The sequence below is a fragment of the Schistocerca piceifrons genome, chromosome 5, assembly GCF_021461385.2.
Source record: "Schistocerca piceifrons isolate TAMUIC-IGC-003096 chromosome 5, iqSchPice1.1, whole genome shotgun sequence".
Taxonomy (NCBI): Eukaryota; Metazoa; Arthropoda; class Insecta; order Orthoptera; family Acrididae; genus Schistocerca; species Schistocerca piceifrons.
The window spans coordinates 617,849,367-617,865,556 of NC_060142.1; positions in this window are offsets into that span (position 1 = coordinate 617,849,367).

Genomic DNA, 16,190 nt, shown 5'->3' on the forward strand with positions numbered 1-16,190 from the left:
ACTTAACTGACGACATATGGTAGTTTGAATGTAGCTGTTAGGCTTTCTCGGATGGTCGAATGGTAAGACACTCCCTCGCGATATACAGAAAATTAGGGTTAGAGCCCCGGTGCAACACCAATTTTCATTATCATCATAGCGTTATAGAGCTGATGATTATCCATATTCGAAATTGTGAATACTAATGTATGGGCCCAAGTCAGTAATTATAAACTGTGCAAGCTGCTGGTGGCTCCAGAATGATGTGGACTGTGTTTAGATGGAATGGGATAGTTACTTAAGATGTTAGGCTATTTGGGATGGTTTTTCGGCTTAGGAACGAAGTTTTAGCACCTCCTGTCTGCTTATGGCTCTTCCCTAAACTAACGATAAGTATTTGTGTCATGTGATATAGGCAGTGTAACGTGGTTCTCTATATGCCCACATGTATATGACCACTGCAAAGTACTGGAGGGAGTGGTTTAGCAGTGACACAGAAATTAAGATTCATGCTCTCATATCATTTGCTGACAGCATCACGAAATAGACGGGATGAGACTTCAGATCTGTACCTCCATTATGACGAGATACATTTCCACCCATATCACTTTCTTTTCACAGGTCAGGACACTGACTTCAATAGCTTTATATTGCAACACATACACATTTCAGATAAACAGTACAGCTATCGTTTATATCTGTACTACGTCTCAAAATACTATGCTATGTTCACACTCACACAGACTAGGTATCTCGATTCGCCTCACCTCTAGGAAATAATTTGACGTTTAGATCTTCCAGCCAATCACATTCGAGAACAGACTGCTGGTGTTTTCAGTCAGCACTTCCGGATGATGTTGCATCCCGCCAAGGTTCTCTCAAACAAGTGTTTTGATAATCAACAGCACTTTTTTGGATGAAAGGATAGGAAACACATGCCCATACGGAATGGTGTACTGTGATACACATCACAGTCCACAGTGCGACAAACGACACGTGAGAATCTGCATAGGGGAGCAGGTAAGAGTAGGTTCGATGTATCTGTGATGTTGCAGCCTTATTACCTGCCCTCTTTGAACACTATAGCAGATCCGGCTCAACTCTAGAATTGTTGCCAGCCGGAGTGGCCAAGCGGTTGTAGGTGCTTCAGTCTGGAACCGCGCGACCGCTGCTGTCGCAGGTTCGAATCCTGCTTCGGGCATGGATGTGTGTGATGTCCTTAGGTTAGTTAGGTTTAAGTAGTTCTAAGTTCTGGGGGACTGATGACCTCAGATGTTAAGTCCCATAGTGCTCACAGCCATTTCAACCATTTTGAACCTAGAATTGTTATAATCTGCAGTGCTTTACGAAATAAATCTATCGTCCCTTACGGTCGGATACACACGTCACTGCGCTGAAATCACAATTCCCTCTCCATCTTATGACTAAACATATGTAAATTTTTATAGAAATAAAAGTCTGTTAAGATGTTCGATAAGAGTAATTTTACATTGCCCCAGCATAACATTCCTAACAAGTAACGTGACTCTCATTAATAGATGTAAAGTATGCGAAACGTCGCGGTATATCCACACTCACAGCAACTTAGTGTCGTTGGCGAGGCTTACCATAGCTTCCCAGTAGCAAAACCCTCCCGTCCCATCGTCGTTATCACATCTTCATCGAGGAATAAAGGGCGTAATTACAATGAAATGCCTTCACATTTTTGTTACGTATGTCCTTGCACGGCAGTCGACGTTTCGAACAGCAGAAAGAACTGATACCCCAGCTAAGTGACAGATGCCTGCTAAATCTCTCAAAATCCCTTCACGTTCCGACAGTATTGTTCCATAGTTAGAAGACTGTCTAGTCATCCACCCATCACTGACGAAGTAGACAGCTACAACAATACGACAAATAGGAAACTAAATTAGAGAAGGAAATTCACAACCATTCTGAGTATACGTGGACTGCACAAAGAAATTCAGAAGCAGAACACCTACAATTCATTAGTATCGACTGACAGTCTACCAATATCCAGCTGTACATGTCCTAATCTTCTTCATCGTATTCCTACGATTACCATGCTACAAATACGACAGTGTAGTGGTGTCAGACAACACAGTCTCTCTCTCTCTCTCTCTCTCTCTCTCTCTCTCTCTGTGTGTGTGTGTGTGTGTGTTTGTGTGTGTGTGTGTGTGTGTGTGTGTGTGTGTGTGTCTCTCTCTCTCTCTCTCTCTCTCTCTCTCCCCTCTCCTCCTCTCTATATTTGTAATATCCAACAGAGTCAAACTATCAACTGTAAAATCTTTGCTAACGTCATCTCGTAGTGAACTCAGTAATGTTTTGCAGCACCTGTTTCTTACCATGTAGCCAAAATAAATACCGTCTTTGTGTGACACTGCCCACATATGGTGATTCCATTTCATGTACATGTATTGGTCCACTGGAGCAGGGAGTGAATGATTGAAGTAGCTTCCACGGACCTGTGTAAAGTTTCAAACCCTGTTGGTCCATCACAGCCAGGGGACATGGGCTGGTTAGGTAATTGTCAGTGTCAATGAAATTCACCAACAGTCCTGTACTTTAATATATTATTTTATTGTGAAGTTTTGGCATTCCATAATGCCATCTGGAAGGTACCGTATGCAGCTATTCAAACAAACGAACTTGTTGAGTAGTGCCATAAATCACTGGATATCGTGAACTCAATTGTTACACAATTACTTCATTTGAAGATGTGATAGCATGTCTTCAAATGAAGCAGTCGTATAAAGATTGAATTCTTGATATTCAGTGATTTGCGGCGATATATGACAAGTTCTTTTATTTGAACAGAGGCATATGGTGCATGAAGAGGGCATAATAAATGCCAAAACTGGTAGCCTTCACAATAAAACAAAACAATATCTTAAAGTAAATCGCTGTTTGTGAATTTTATTGACAGTGACAGTTGTGTAAGGTTTTGTTGCCTGTTTTGTCCTGCAGACCACCAGTCACAATAGAGGGATTTTGTGTTGTTATTTCATAAGCAATTAGACACATTCTTTTCTACATAACTCACTGAAGCAGTGATGGCTACAGCTCTGTACAGAGCCATACATTTTGTTTTTAAACCATGGCTCTGAAATTTGTGTCAGGTACTAAACAGACATTAGGACACATCGATCCACTAGCTCTCACAAAAAACGTGGATATCACACTATGTAAATGAGACTCCTTCCACAATACTCTCAAGGATTTTAATGAAAGACGGAGGCCGTGTTACTTACTGTAAAAAACGTGAAAGACATCACAACATATGAAAGAGGTTGCGGCATTATGGAGCATTTCCAAATAGTTGACCGAATGTGCTGACATCTACATCTAATCTCATCTTCCACTGTGATAGGGTAGCAGATATCACGGTGATCTGTTTTGGACGACACCAGGAACGTGTTAGTAGGCCATATTGCACCCAGGTATATGATCACTGTTTTGGTGGCCTAGGTGGTGGTCATGCTAACCTCCAAATTTATGGACGCTTCGTCCTTCATTTCTATGACTTACAATGAATGACCGCAGGTGGAACAAAGGAATATTCTGCAGGACATAAACCCATAGAGCACAGATAGTATGCTCCATCAGTTGTCATTTCCACCGTTTGAGTAATGGATTGATTATTATGCACTTAGACGAGCATTCAAGTAACCTTATTGTAGTGTTGGCAGAAGAGCCAACACTGTGTTTCTAGAGGAGGCCGAAATGCACGCGTTTAATTACACGCTGACTGGCGTGAGGTCTGGAACAGGACAATATCTTGAGAATTGCAAATAAAGTACGTTGATGATGTAATACTGTAATACTTAACTCTAATCCACAATTGTAGAACATCTCTCGTTACGGTATATCAATTGAATACGGCGCCTTGCTAGGTCGTAGCAAATGTAGCTGAAGGCTATGCTAACTATCGTCTCGGCAAATGAGAGCGTATTTATCTGTGAACCATTGCTATGAACGTCGGCTGTACAACTGGGGCGAGTGCTAGTACGTCTCTCTAGACCTGCCGTGTGGTGGCGCTCGGTCTGCTATCACTGACAGTGGCGACACGTGGGTCCGACGTATACTAACGGACCGCGGCCGATTTAAAGGCTACCACCTAGCAAGTGCGGTGTCTGGCGGTGACACCATACTTATCCCTTCATATTTTTGTCATATTTTCTTCAACTTTACGTATTTTCCACCAACTTTTGTGAATTTACCAGATTTTCCGTGATTTAAGAGCATTTTAACCAATTACTCAAGGTCATAATCACCACTCTGTATAGTAGTACTGATTATCTGAAATGTGTATATGTTGCAGTATAAAGTTATTGAGGTCAGTAGCCTGACTTTTGAAAAGAAAGTGATGTGGGTGGAAGCGTATCTCGTCATAATGGAGTTACAGATCTGAAGTGGAAAACTGCACTTTTAGCACATGAGCTATGACAGAATTAACATGGAAACATATTTTCAGTCGCAAGGAGGATATAGCTTTATATAGGAAACTCATATTTCCAGAGCCACAATCACCTTGAGGAGCTGTTTCTGATACTTCGCTACTTGTCCAATGTCACCAAATCGGCTCTACAACTGTAATATTTAAACGTAATTAGACATCAGTATGTGGATGGTTTCCTAGGAATACTCTGATAACCGTCTGGGTGCGTGTCGTATGTAGCCGGTGACCAGAATGAATGGTCCTTTTTGGCTTAAGGTGCGAGCCAGTGCTAATTCTTCCATAGGGGACAGGTGGGGTACAAGAATGTACTTCACCTAACGATGTCACACTCTTGGTTGGAGAATAGCTCGCCAATACTCAGTATGTGTTAAGCAGCCATTGTCATTGTGTGTGTTGTAACTATTCTATTTTCATAGGAAATTTGAGAAGATTTAGTGTGGCGAATGTTTGCACTGGATGATTATTGCACACACATAAACTGACCGGTTGAGTAATTTCTTCATTTGCGTAATGTTTGTGTGTGCTTTCATTATGAAGAAGAATCATCATAGGTTGGTGGTGAGCGTTTCAATCGATCTATTCGACTATTGTAAACTGTTAAACAATTTGTTAGCTAGTAATAATGAAGCAAGAATTTGGACCTTACTGCACCAGTCTCCACCAATAGGATGTGAGGGGATGCCATAAAAGTAGGAGTCTGCAACAGTGCTATTTCCCACCAGGGAGGAACCTTGTCTCCAACATACTGATTAAATAAAGAATATGCAGCACTATATTACTGACAGTGATTAGAATTTGGTGACGTGACATCCTTCCTAACAGAGATTGAGTCCTTTTCCCACCATTTTCCAGATGGAGGAAATGGTGGAGTGGGGAAGGAGAAAGAATGGGAGGTTTGTCAGAAGGATATATTCTCCTCAGAGGATCATAAACCACATAAGAGAACAATAGGTTAAGGGACCCCTTCTTCAAGGAAGGACAGGGGTTACATGAAAAACCACTCAGGAGAACAACAGGTTAAGTTCATAAATCAATCAGCTGTCACAATTTAATTAACTGGCATATCACTTGGATATCAAAAAAGCCTTAGGATACATTTTGTCCGACTGCTAGCGTGTAGCCGACACACAACTTCAACACAATGGTGGTATGTTGCCTGTCTCCAGGTCTGGTTGGTCACTGAATCACACAACATGTTCCTTCCCTTTGTATGTGCCCTGCACTTCCAAAGGTTTGCATCTGGACAAAACTATGGTGATAATATTTTCCAAGTGATTAAATGTTTGAAGAGAGTTAGGGATTGCAGCTGGTTGTTGTAAACTTCACTCCACGATATTTCGCCTGGGCACCTGCCAGTCACCTTCTTCGATGGCTCACCTGAAGATAATTGGCAGGTGTTCAGTTGAAATATCGGGGAGTAAAGTTTATGACAATCGGCTGCAATCCCAAAAGCTCTTTGAACATAGTAATAATAGTTCGTAATCCAGAAACCTACCTGAGCACGTCTTCCTGATATCACTACTAACCTCTGCATTAACGACCTCGCAGCTACACACCACACGACGGTGGCAATCTACGAGGATGACACCGCCATCCTTGCGCAAGATTGGAAGCCGTCTAACATTAACTCACGACTACTGACTGCACTCAGAACGGCAGAGGCTTGGCTGATGAAATGGCGTGTTAGAGTAAACGTCGACAAGTGCGAAACCGTTCTGTTCACTATAAGAGCGAAGCTACTGCGTAAACATCAGCACTGCAACCCGATAACACTACAAGCACGCCCAATACGTTTCAGCGAGAAGGTCAAATACCTCGGTGTCTGGCTAGACCGGGAACTACTCTGGGGGTACCACATTCAACACGTGACCAACAAAGCAAACGCGAGGCTCAAACAACTCTATCCTATGCTTAACAGGCGTTGCACACTGAATAGGAGACTGTCTAGGTCCATGTACATAACACTTATTCGACCCCCGATGACGTACGCAGCCCCTGTCTGGGGATAAGCTGCGCACACTCGCCTGCGCCGTCTGCAGCTCATACAGAACAAAGTACTCAGAATCATAAGCAACGCTCTGCGCTACACACGCATCGCGGACCTTCACTGGAAATATCGGTTAGATGCCATCTTCCAGGTATTCCAAAAACTCTCCACACGACTGTACAATAACACGAGACACTCGCGCAACCCGTTTATCCTTGCTCTGGGTAACTACGGCCACAACCATACATGGAAGCATAACAGACCAAAGACACTACTGGCTAGGAACTAAACATCTATGGTCCATAGCAAGCTAACTCGATAGTACTGGCGAACCCCTGCAACACAGCTACTACTGGTAACCCAAGATGCTCGACCCGCCGAAAAACAAGCAAGCGCAGGGAAACCGTACTGTACACAGCACGCAAACCCCCCCCCCCCCCCCCTACACTGTCTGTGAGCCGATCTATGACCGATCGCCCACTAATGTACAACGACCTTGAACTGTTGCAGGGATGCAGCAACTGCAGGAAGCCCCACAACGAGCTTCCGCAACGACAAAAGTAAAGACGCACGATACCTCGGACTAACGTAACCACACCTAGCATGCACTGTCGCAGATAGCAAGCGGCTACTGCCCTTACTACCCGTCCTACTGTGCCAGAGTTTTTTTTTCCCTTGGCGCTTGCCTTGGCACTTTTTTCCCTCTGCCCTTACAACCGCTACCCTTCGATCGCTTTCGTCCACTTGTTATCTCCTGATGGACCATGTTAATGAGTAATCTTACCCAGAAGCATGGATAACATCACAGCCCGCATCCTGTGACTCCTGATTCAAAAACTAACATGTTATACGGAGGTCACCACGTTGGTGTGGGCGTGGAGGTGCCCCATCCTTTGTGAAAAAAAGGCTACAATCCGACCTTTATCAAAGTCGGGAACGTGATGATACGCATTTCTCCTCCTTACACAAGGCATCACAACAGCGCTTCACCAGACAACACTGGTCAACTGCTGTTTGTGTATCAGAAATCAGTTGGAAACGTTCATGTGAGCATGTTGTAGGTGTCGCCACCGGCGCCAGCCTTGTGTGAATGCTCTGAAAAGATAATCATTTGCATATCACAGCATATTCTTCATGTCGGTTAAATTTCGCGTCTGTAGCATGTCATCTTCGTGGTGTAGCAATATTAATGGTCAGTAGTGTGTATGATCATCCACAAGTACAATTACACAGATGTGACGCAAGCAAAGGGCGACATACAAAATAATCAGTCTTCTTCAGAACAGACAAACACTAGTAACACTCCTGGTTCTAGCGACTCAGTCTGTCAGCTGAACTGCAGTGACTGCTGATCTCCAACTGTGTTAAGTAGAGATTGTTAGTGAAGAGGCTACGATGCGTCAGCTAACGAAGTGGCTGAGACCACTCGCGTGCGGCGCTTATGTTGTCTTAACTTAGGGGTCACTGCTGTTGCGTTGTCGTCCTGGAGGGAGGGAGGTCGGCGTGTGATTGGCTGACTTCTTCTCACAGCCTTCTCTTCTCTGTCTTTCCCGTATGGCGTGCAGGCTCCAACTTTACGCTGTAACAGCACCGATAATTCGGAAACATCTCCATCATCTGTTAATCTACGGATTCGACACTCACGCCTTAGCTTTTCCTTCCTGAAACTGTCCACTCCAACCATAACGTTAGACTCCATGGGGAACGGAAAGCACCTCGAACCCAAATTTGAAAAGCAATAGGAGTTGTGTCTAAACTGAAAAGGTACAAGGTAGAGTATTAAACTGTAACTAAATGATGCTCAGTAGATTTCATTTCTTCACCTCAAAGGTAACCATGCTGTGCTACCAGAAAGATACGCAGTACAGGCATCAGGCTGTCTGTCATAGGACGAAAAGACCCAAAGGGAGACTACGTAATTCGCATTGGGAACTTTCTCTTTAGTTCAAGAGAACTCATTAAGTTAAATTTATGACACATATATCGGAGAAAACACCTCGAATGTTATTGGCTACTAAGGAACAGAATAATTTATAATCATAAAATTGTGTCACATTAATTAATAGCAAACTGATAAAATAAAATAACAAAAATTATAGAAATACAACGTAAGAGCTAAGAATTATTTATCGAATGAAACTTAAAACACACAGTCCACAATACACGTATACTCCGCAAATAAGATCCATATAAGAAAATTAACATACCGAAGGATAGTGGAGATGTGCAAGCTACACAAGAGAAGTATCCAGACAAAATTGATATTAAATATTGCGTCCTGAACGGGTCAAATATTCCGTGAGAACGTTTATGAAGTTAACAGATCTTTAAACTTCTAGTGTTTGGCCAGTTCAAACACCAACAGTGCATACAAGGATAAGATTAATAACCACTGAGTTGGCCGAGCCACACTTGTATAAACATATTTAAGTAAATAATACTAGGAATTACTCAATTGGCAAATAAGTCTGCTAATACCTCAGCAATTTACTTGAGCTAGAGAAACAATTAAAAGAAGAGCTGCTGTAGGAAAGGAATGATTAGGACACAAATAAATGCATCCACATGCCGTACAAGCTTTTCTTGGCAAGGCGTAGTGGGCTCGGAAATATAAAGTGATGCAAGACCATTTGCTCACGGCTAGCCATTCGATCGAGCGCCGACTTGGCCCCGATTTCGAATGCTGGGCCTGCTCTATCATCTACGCAGATTTCATCTAAGTCACCAAAAGAAACACAAATGGTAGCCTAATTAACACAGCAATACAGATTTTAATACACGAACTGGGCCAGGGGTCTACTATAGACCGAAGGCAGCCTCACGACAGTCAAAATTACATCAACAATACAAACAAGTAAATATACTGAAGCGCTAAAGAAACTAGTGTAGGCACGAGTATTCAAATACAGAGATATGTAAAAAACCAGAATACGACGCTGCGGTTGCAAGCGCCTAAAAGTGTGTGGTGCAGTTGTTAGATCGGTTGCTGCTGCTACAGTGGCAGGTTATCTAGATTTATGTGAGTGTGAACGTAGTGTTATATTCGACGTACGAGTGATGGGTCACAGCATCTCCGAGGTAACGATAAAGTGGGGATTTTCGCGTAGTGTATCGTGAATATCAGGAATCAGGCAAAACATCACATCTGTGACATCGCTGCTGCCAGAGAAAGATCCTGCAAGAACGGGGTCAACGATAACTGATTAGAATCGTTCAACATGACAAAAGTGCAGCCCTACGGAAAATTGCTACAGATTTCAGTACTGGGCCATCAACAAGTACCAGCGTGCGACTGCACGACATACAGTTTTACGCCTCGCCTGGGCCCGTCAACACCGGCATTGGACTGCTGATGACTGGAAATATGTTGCCTGGTCGGACGAGACTCGTTTCAAATTTTATCGAGCTAATGGACGCGTAGGGGTATGGAGAAAACCCCCTTGAATCCATGTCAGCAGGGGATTTTTCAGGGTGGTGGAGGCTCTGTAATGGTGTGAGGCGTATGTAGTTGGAGTGATATGAGAACCCTGATACGTCTAGAAACGACTCTAACAGATGACACGTACGTAAGCATCCTGTCTAATCACCTGCATCCATTCATGTCCATTTTACGTTCCGACGGACTTGGGCAAATCCAACAGGACAGTTCGACACCCCACACGACCAGAATTGCTACAGAGTAGCTCCAGGAACACTGTTCTGAGTTTACACACTTCGCTGTGCACAGAACATGGACATTATCGAGCATGTCTGGGGTGCCTTGCAATGTGCAGTTCAGAAGAGATCTCCACCTCCTCGTACTCTTATGGACAGCCCTGCAGGATCATTGGTGTCCGTTCCCTCCAGCACTATTTCACACATTAGTAGAGTAATATGTAGGTTGTGTTGCTACACTTCTGCGTGATCGCGGGGCACCTACACGACATGAGGCGTGTGTACCACTTTCTTTGGCTGTATAGTGTAATTTTCCAATGAGTTAACGGAGTGAAATCAACGAAACTTGCAAGACGGCTAAAATCAAACACAGTTCCGAGCCGGAAGTTAGCGAGGAGGAAGTTCGACTGCCAACTACAAATCGTACGAAACTCGCGCCACGTGCGGGAGAGGTACACAAGTAACCGCCACGCGTTCCTAGAAAACGCGTTCGTTTTTTTAACGTACCCCTGACTAACAACAGACAGAACATAAGCATTTGAATAACATTACAGTCACGTATGAGATGGTAGGAACAAACGCAAAGTAAAGTCCTCACTAAGAGATATTTAATAATTAAGATAAAGAGACCCCGTCCTTACAAGCCACAAAAAAACACACATGTTAGTATAAACATGCAATAAGCAATAAATGAGATTGTGCGTTCCAGTAATAGTACATGCAGGCCGTGGGACATGAAATAAAATGTAAATGCGAGCCACCACATATTGGACACCTTACAGCAGCCAACTAGGGAGTTGAGAGCGAACTTCGCAAATAACACTCGGTAAATTTAGCAGTTCTATACGAGTGCACACTCAGCTTTCCGGCTAGAGACAGAAGTGGGATCAATAACCAGAAGTCCGATATGGAACCGGACGTGAATCTGGAAAAAACTACCAGGAAACTACCTCACTAAACAGTCAGAGTACTGGTACAGAAAATGGAAATTACAACTGTAGTTACTGTCGATACTTGGATCACTCGCATCCGACAAATCAGAGCGGAAGCCCACCAGACATATCCGTACAACGATCCAGGAAGGTCAGAGTGGAGCCGATACATACCCTCAACATATCGGCGGTGCGCTGTCAGCCTCCAGGACCGGTCAGTCTCTGAAGCATACAATACGCTCCAAATGGTTCAAATGGCTCTGAGCACTATGGGACTTAACATCTGAGGTCATCAGTCCTCTAAGAACTACTTAAACCCAATTAACCTATGGACTTCACACACATCCATGCCCAAGGCAGGATTCGAACCTGCGACAGCAGCAGCAGCGCGGTTCCGGACTGAGGCGCCTAGAACCGCTCGATCACAGCGGCCGGCTAATCATCTCTGATCCCATCCAGAGTTGACACTTGCTCCACTACTCTGTGGCCCACTTCTGCTTAGTGATGTGTGTGAACTCGTACATAACAGTTAGCATCTGCATTTATGCTCAAGCACTCATTTATTACTGAGTTTATATTCTGCTTGTCCCTCCCCCCATGAACCATGTGCCTTGCCGTTGGTGCGGAGGCTTGCGTGCCTCAGCGATACAGATAGCCGTACCGTAGGTGCAACCACAACGGAGTGGTGTCTGTTGAGAGGCCAGACAAACGGGTGGTTCCTTTTCAGAAGTTGCAAGGGCAACAGTCTGGATGATTGACTGATCTGGCCTTGTAACAATAACCAAAACTGCCTTGCTGTGCTGGTACTGCGAACGGCTGAAAGCAAGGGGAAACTACGGCCGTACTTTTTCCCGAGGGCATGCAGCTTTACTGTATGATGAAAAGATGATGGCGTTCTCTTGGGTGAAATATTCCGGAGGTAAAATAGTCCCCCATTCGGATCTCCGGGCGGGGACTACTCAAGAGGATGTCGTTGTCAGGGGAAAGAAAACTGGCGTTCTACGGATCGGAGCGTGGAATGTCAGATCACTTAATCGGGCAGGTAGGTTAGAAAATTTAAAAAAGGAAATGGATAGGTTAAAGTTAGATATAGTGGAAAGTAGTGAAGTTCGGTGGCAGGAGGAATAAGACTTCCGGTCAGGTGACTACAGGGTTATAAACACAAAATCAAATGGGGGTAATGCAGGAGTAGGTTTAATAATGAATAGGAAAAATAGGAATGCGGGTAAGCTACTACAAACAGCATAGTCAACGCATTATTGTGGCCAAGATAGATACGAAGCCCACACTTACAAAAGTAGTACAAGTCTATATGCCAACTAGCTCTGCAGATGACGAAGACATTGATGAAATGTATAATGAAATAAAAGAAATTATTAAGATAGTGAAGGTTGACGAAAATTTAATAGTCATGGGTGACTGGAATTCGGTAGTAGGAAAAGGGAGAGAAGGAAACGTAGTAAGTGAATATGGATTGGGTCTAAGAAATGAAAGAGGAAGCCGCCTGGTAGAATTTTGTACAGAGCACAACTTAATCATAGCTAACATTTGGTTTAAGAATCATGAAAGAAGGTTGTATACATGGAAGAACCCTGGAGATACTAAAAGTTATCAGATAGATTTTGTAATGGCAGGCAGACATTTAGGAACCAGGTTTTAAATTATAAGACAATACCAGGGGCAGATGTGGACTCTGACCACAATTTATTGGTTATGACCTGTAGATTAAAACTAAAGAAACTGCAAAAAGGTGGGAATTTAAGGAGATGGGACTTGGATAAACTGACTAAACCAGAGGTTGTATAGAGTTTCAGGGAGAGCATAAGGGAACAATTGACAGGAATGGGGGAAAGAAATACAGTAGACGAAGAATGGGCAGCTTTGAGGGATGAAGTAGTGAAGGCAGCAGAGGATCAAGTAGGTAAAAAGACGAGGGCTAGTTGAAATCCTTGGGCAACTGAAAAAATATTGAATTTAATTGATGAAAGGAGAAAATATAAAAGTGCAGTAAATGAAGCAGGCAAAAAGGAATACAAACGTCTCAAAAATGAAATCGACAGGAAGTGCAAAATGGCTAAGCAGGGATGGCTATAGGACAAATGTAAGGATGTAGAGGCTTATCTCACTAGGGGTAAGACAGATACTGCCTACAGGAAAATTAAAGAGAGCTTTGGAGATAAGAGATGCACTTGTATGAACATCAAGAGCTCAGATGAAAACCCAGTTCTAAGCAAAGAAGTGAAAGCATAAAGGTGGAAGGAGTATATAGAGGGTCTATACAAGGGCGATGTACTTGAGGACAATATTATGGAAATGGAAGAGGATGTAGATGAAGATGAAATGGAAGATACGATACTGCGTGAAGAGTTTGACAGAGCACTGAAAGACCTCAGCCGTAACAAGGCCCCCGGAGTAGACAACATTCCATTGGTACTAATGACGGCCTTGGGAGAGCCAGTCCTGATAAAACTCTTCCATCTGGTGAGCAAGATGTACGAAAAAGGCGAAACACCCTCAGACTTCAAGGAGAATATAATTTCCAATCCCAAAGAAAGCAGGTGGCGACAGATGTGAAAATTATCGAACAAACAGTTTAATAAGCCACAGCTGCAAAATACTAGCACGAATTCTTTACAGACGAATGGAAAAACTAGTAGTACCCGACCTCGGGGAAGATCAGTTTGGATTCCGTAGAAATATTGGAACACGTAAGGCAATACTGATCTTACGACTTATCTTAGAAGAAAGATTAAGGAAAGGCAAACCTACGTTTCTAGCATTTGTAGGCTTAGAGAAAGCTTTTGACAATGTTGACTGGAATACTTTCTCTCAAATTCTAAAGGTGGCAGGGGTAAAATACAGGGAGCGAAAGGCTATTTACAATTTGTACAGAAACCAGATGGCAGTTATAAGAGTCGAGGGGCATGAAAGGGAAGCAGTTGTTGGGAAGGGAGTAAGACAGGGCTGTAGCCTCTCCCCGATTATTATCTGTATCTTGAGCAAGCAGTAAAGGAAACAAAAGAAAAATTCGGAGTAGGTATTAAAATCCATGGAGAAGAAATAAAAACTTTGAGGTTCGCCGCTGACATTGTAATTCTGTCAGAGACAGCAAAGGACTTGGAACAAGAGTTGAATGGAATGGATAGCGTCTTGACAGGAGGATATAAGATGAACATCAACAAAAGCAAAACGAGGATAATGGAATGTAGTCGAATTAAGTCGGGTGATGCTGAGGGAATTAGATTAGGATATGAGACACTTAAAGTAGTAAAGGAGTTTTGCTATTTGGGGAGCAAAATAACTGATGATGGTCGAAGTAGAGAGGATATAAAATGTAGACTGGCAATGGCAACGAAATCGTTTCTCAAGAAGAGAAATTTGTTAACATCGAGTATAGATTTAAGTGTCAGGAAGTAATTTCTGGAAGTATTTGTATGGTGTGTAGCCATGTATGGAAGTGAAACATGGACGATAAATAGTTTGGACAAGAAGAGAATAGAAGCTTTCGAAATGTGGTGCTACAGAAGAATGCTGAAGATTAGATGGGTAGATCACATAACTAATGAGGAAGTATTGAATAGGATTGGGGAGAAGAGAAGTTTGTGTCACAACTTAACCAGAAGAAGGGATCGGTTGGTAGGACAAGTTCTGAGGCATCAAGGGATCACCAATTTAGTATTGGAGGGCAGCGTGGAGGGTAAAAATCGTAGAGGGAGCCCAAGAGATGAATACACTAAGCAGATTCAGAAGGATGTAAGTTGCAGTAGGTACTGGGAGATGAAGAAGCTTGCACAGGATAGAGTAGCATGGAGAGCTGCATCAAACCAGTCTCCAGACTGAAGACCACAACAACAACAACATTCAATTTGTCCAATAGAAACGTTATATAGTCAGCTGGAAATAACAGTTCTCAGATATTTCTCGTTATTGTTTTGCGAAAAGAACTTCATCTTTCATTCATGTCTAGAACGTGGAAGTCTGTGCGACAATAAGCAGAGCACTAGACTGCTGCAAGATGTAGCACAACGTGAGATTTTAACAGCCAAAGACATGGCAGTCGGATACCTCGTGTGCTATAGCACTCTGTCGGACGGAGTATACAGTGTATGCTACTTGCTGACCTGGTAGCAGCACTCTTTTGGCGGCACGCAGTCCATCGACGCAGTCTCCGACCATTTATCAGTATAATGTGCTCCAAAAGGCATAGTCGCACGGATCCTACTTTCGAACTTCAACGTTGGCCGAGCCTAACTTCTGACGTCAGAGAACGGAAAAACCAAGCTGCGGACACTTCCGAAGTTTCAAAGTCGTATCAAGCAAGTCTGATACTGTGAACCCGCATTTGCACGTAGACCAAATACGCTGAAGAGCCAAAGGAACTGGATTGGATTGGATTATTTGGGGGAAGAACCAAATAGCGAAGTCATCGGTCTCATCAGATTAGGGAAGGACAGGGAAGGAAGTCGCCCGTGCCCTTTCATAGGAACCATCCCGGCATTTGCCTGGAGCGATTTAGGGAAATCACGGAAAACCTAAATCAGGATGGCCGGACGCGGGATTGAACCGTTGTCCTCCCGAATGCGAGTGCAGTGTGCTAACCACTGTGCCACCTCGGTCGGTCAAAGGAACTGGTACACCTGCCTAATATCGTGTAGGGCCCCCGAGAGCACGCAAAGTGCCACAACACGACGTAGTATGGACTCGGCTAGAGTTTCAAGTAGTGCTGGAGAGAACTGACACCATGAATCCTGTAGCACTGTCCATAAATTTCTTCTGAACAGCACGTTTCGAGGCATCCGAGATATGCTCAAGTGGAAGTGCTTAAACTCAGAAGAGTTTTCCTATTCTGGACGTGTGGGGTGTCTCATTGTCCTGCTGGAATTGTCCAATGCTCAATGGAAACGAATGGATGCAGGTGATCAGACAGGATGCTTAAGTACGTGTCCCTTACCAGAGTGGTATCTAGACGTCTCACGGGTTCCATATCACTGCAGCTGCACACGCCCCACACCATTACAGATCCTCCACCAGCCTGAACAGCCTCCTGCCAACGTGCAGCGTCTATGGATTCATGAGGTTTTCTCCATATCCGTGCACGTCCATCCACTCGATACAATTTGAAACGAGACTCGTCCGAGCAGGCAACATATTTACAGTCATCTACAGTTCAATGACGATG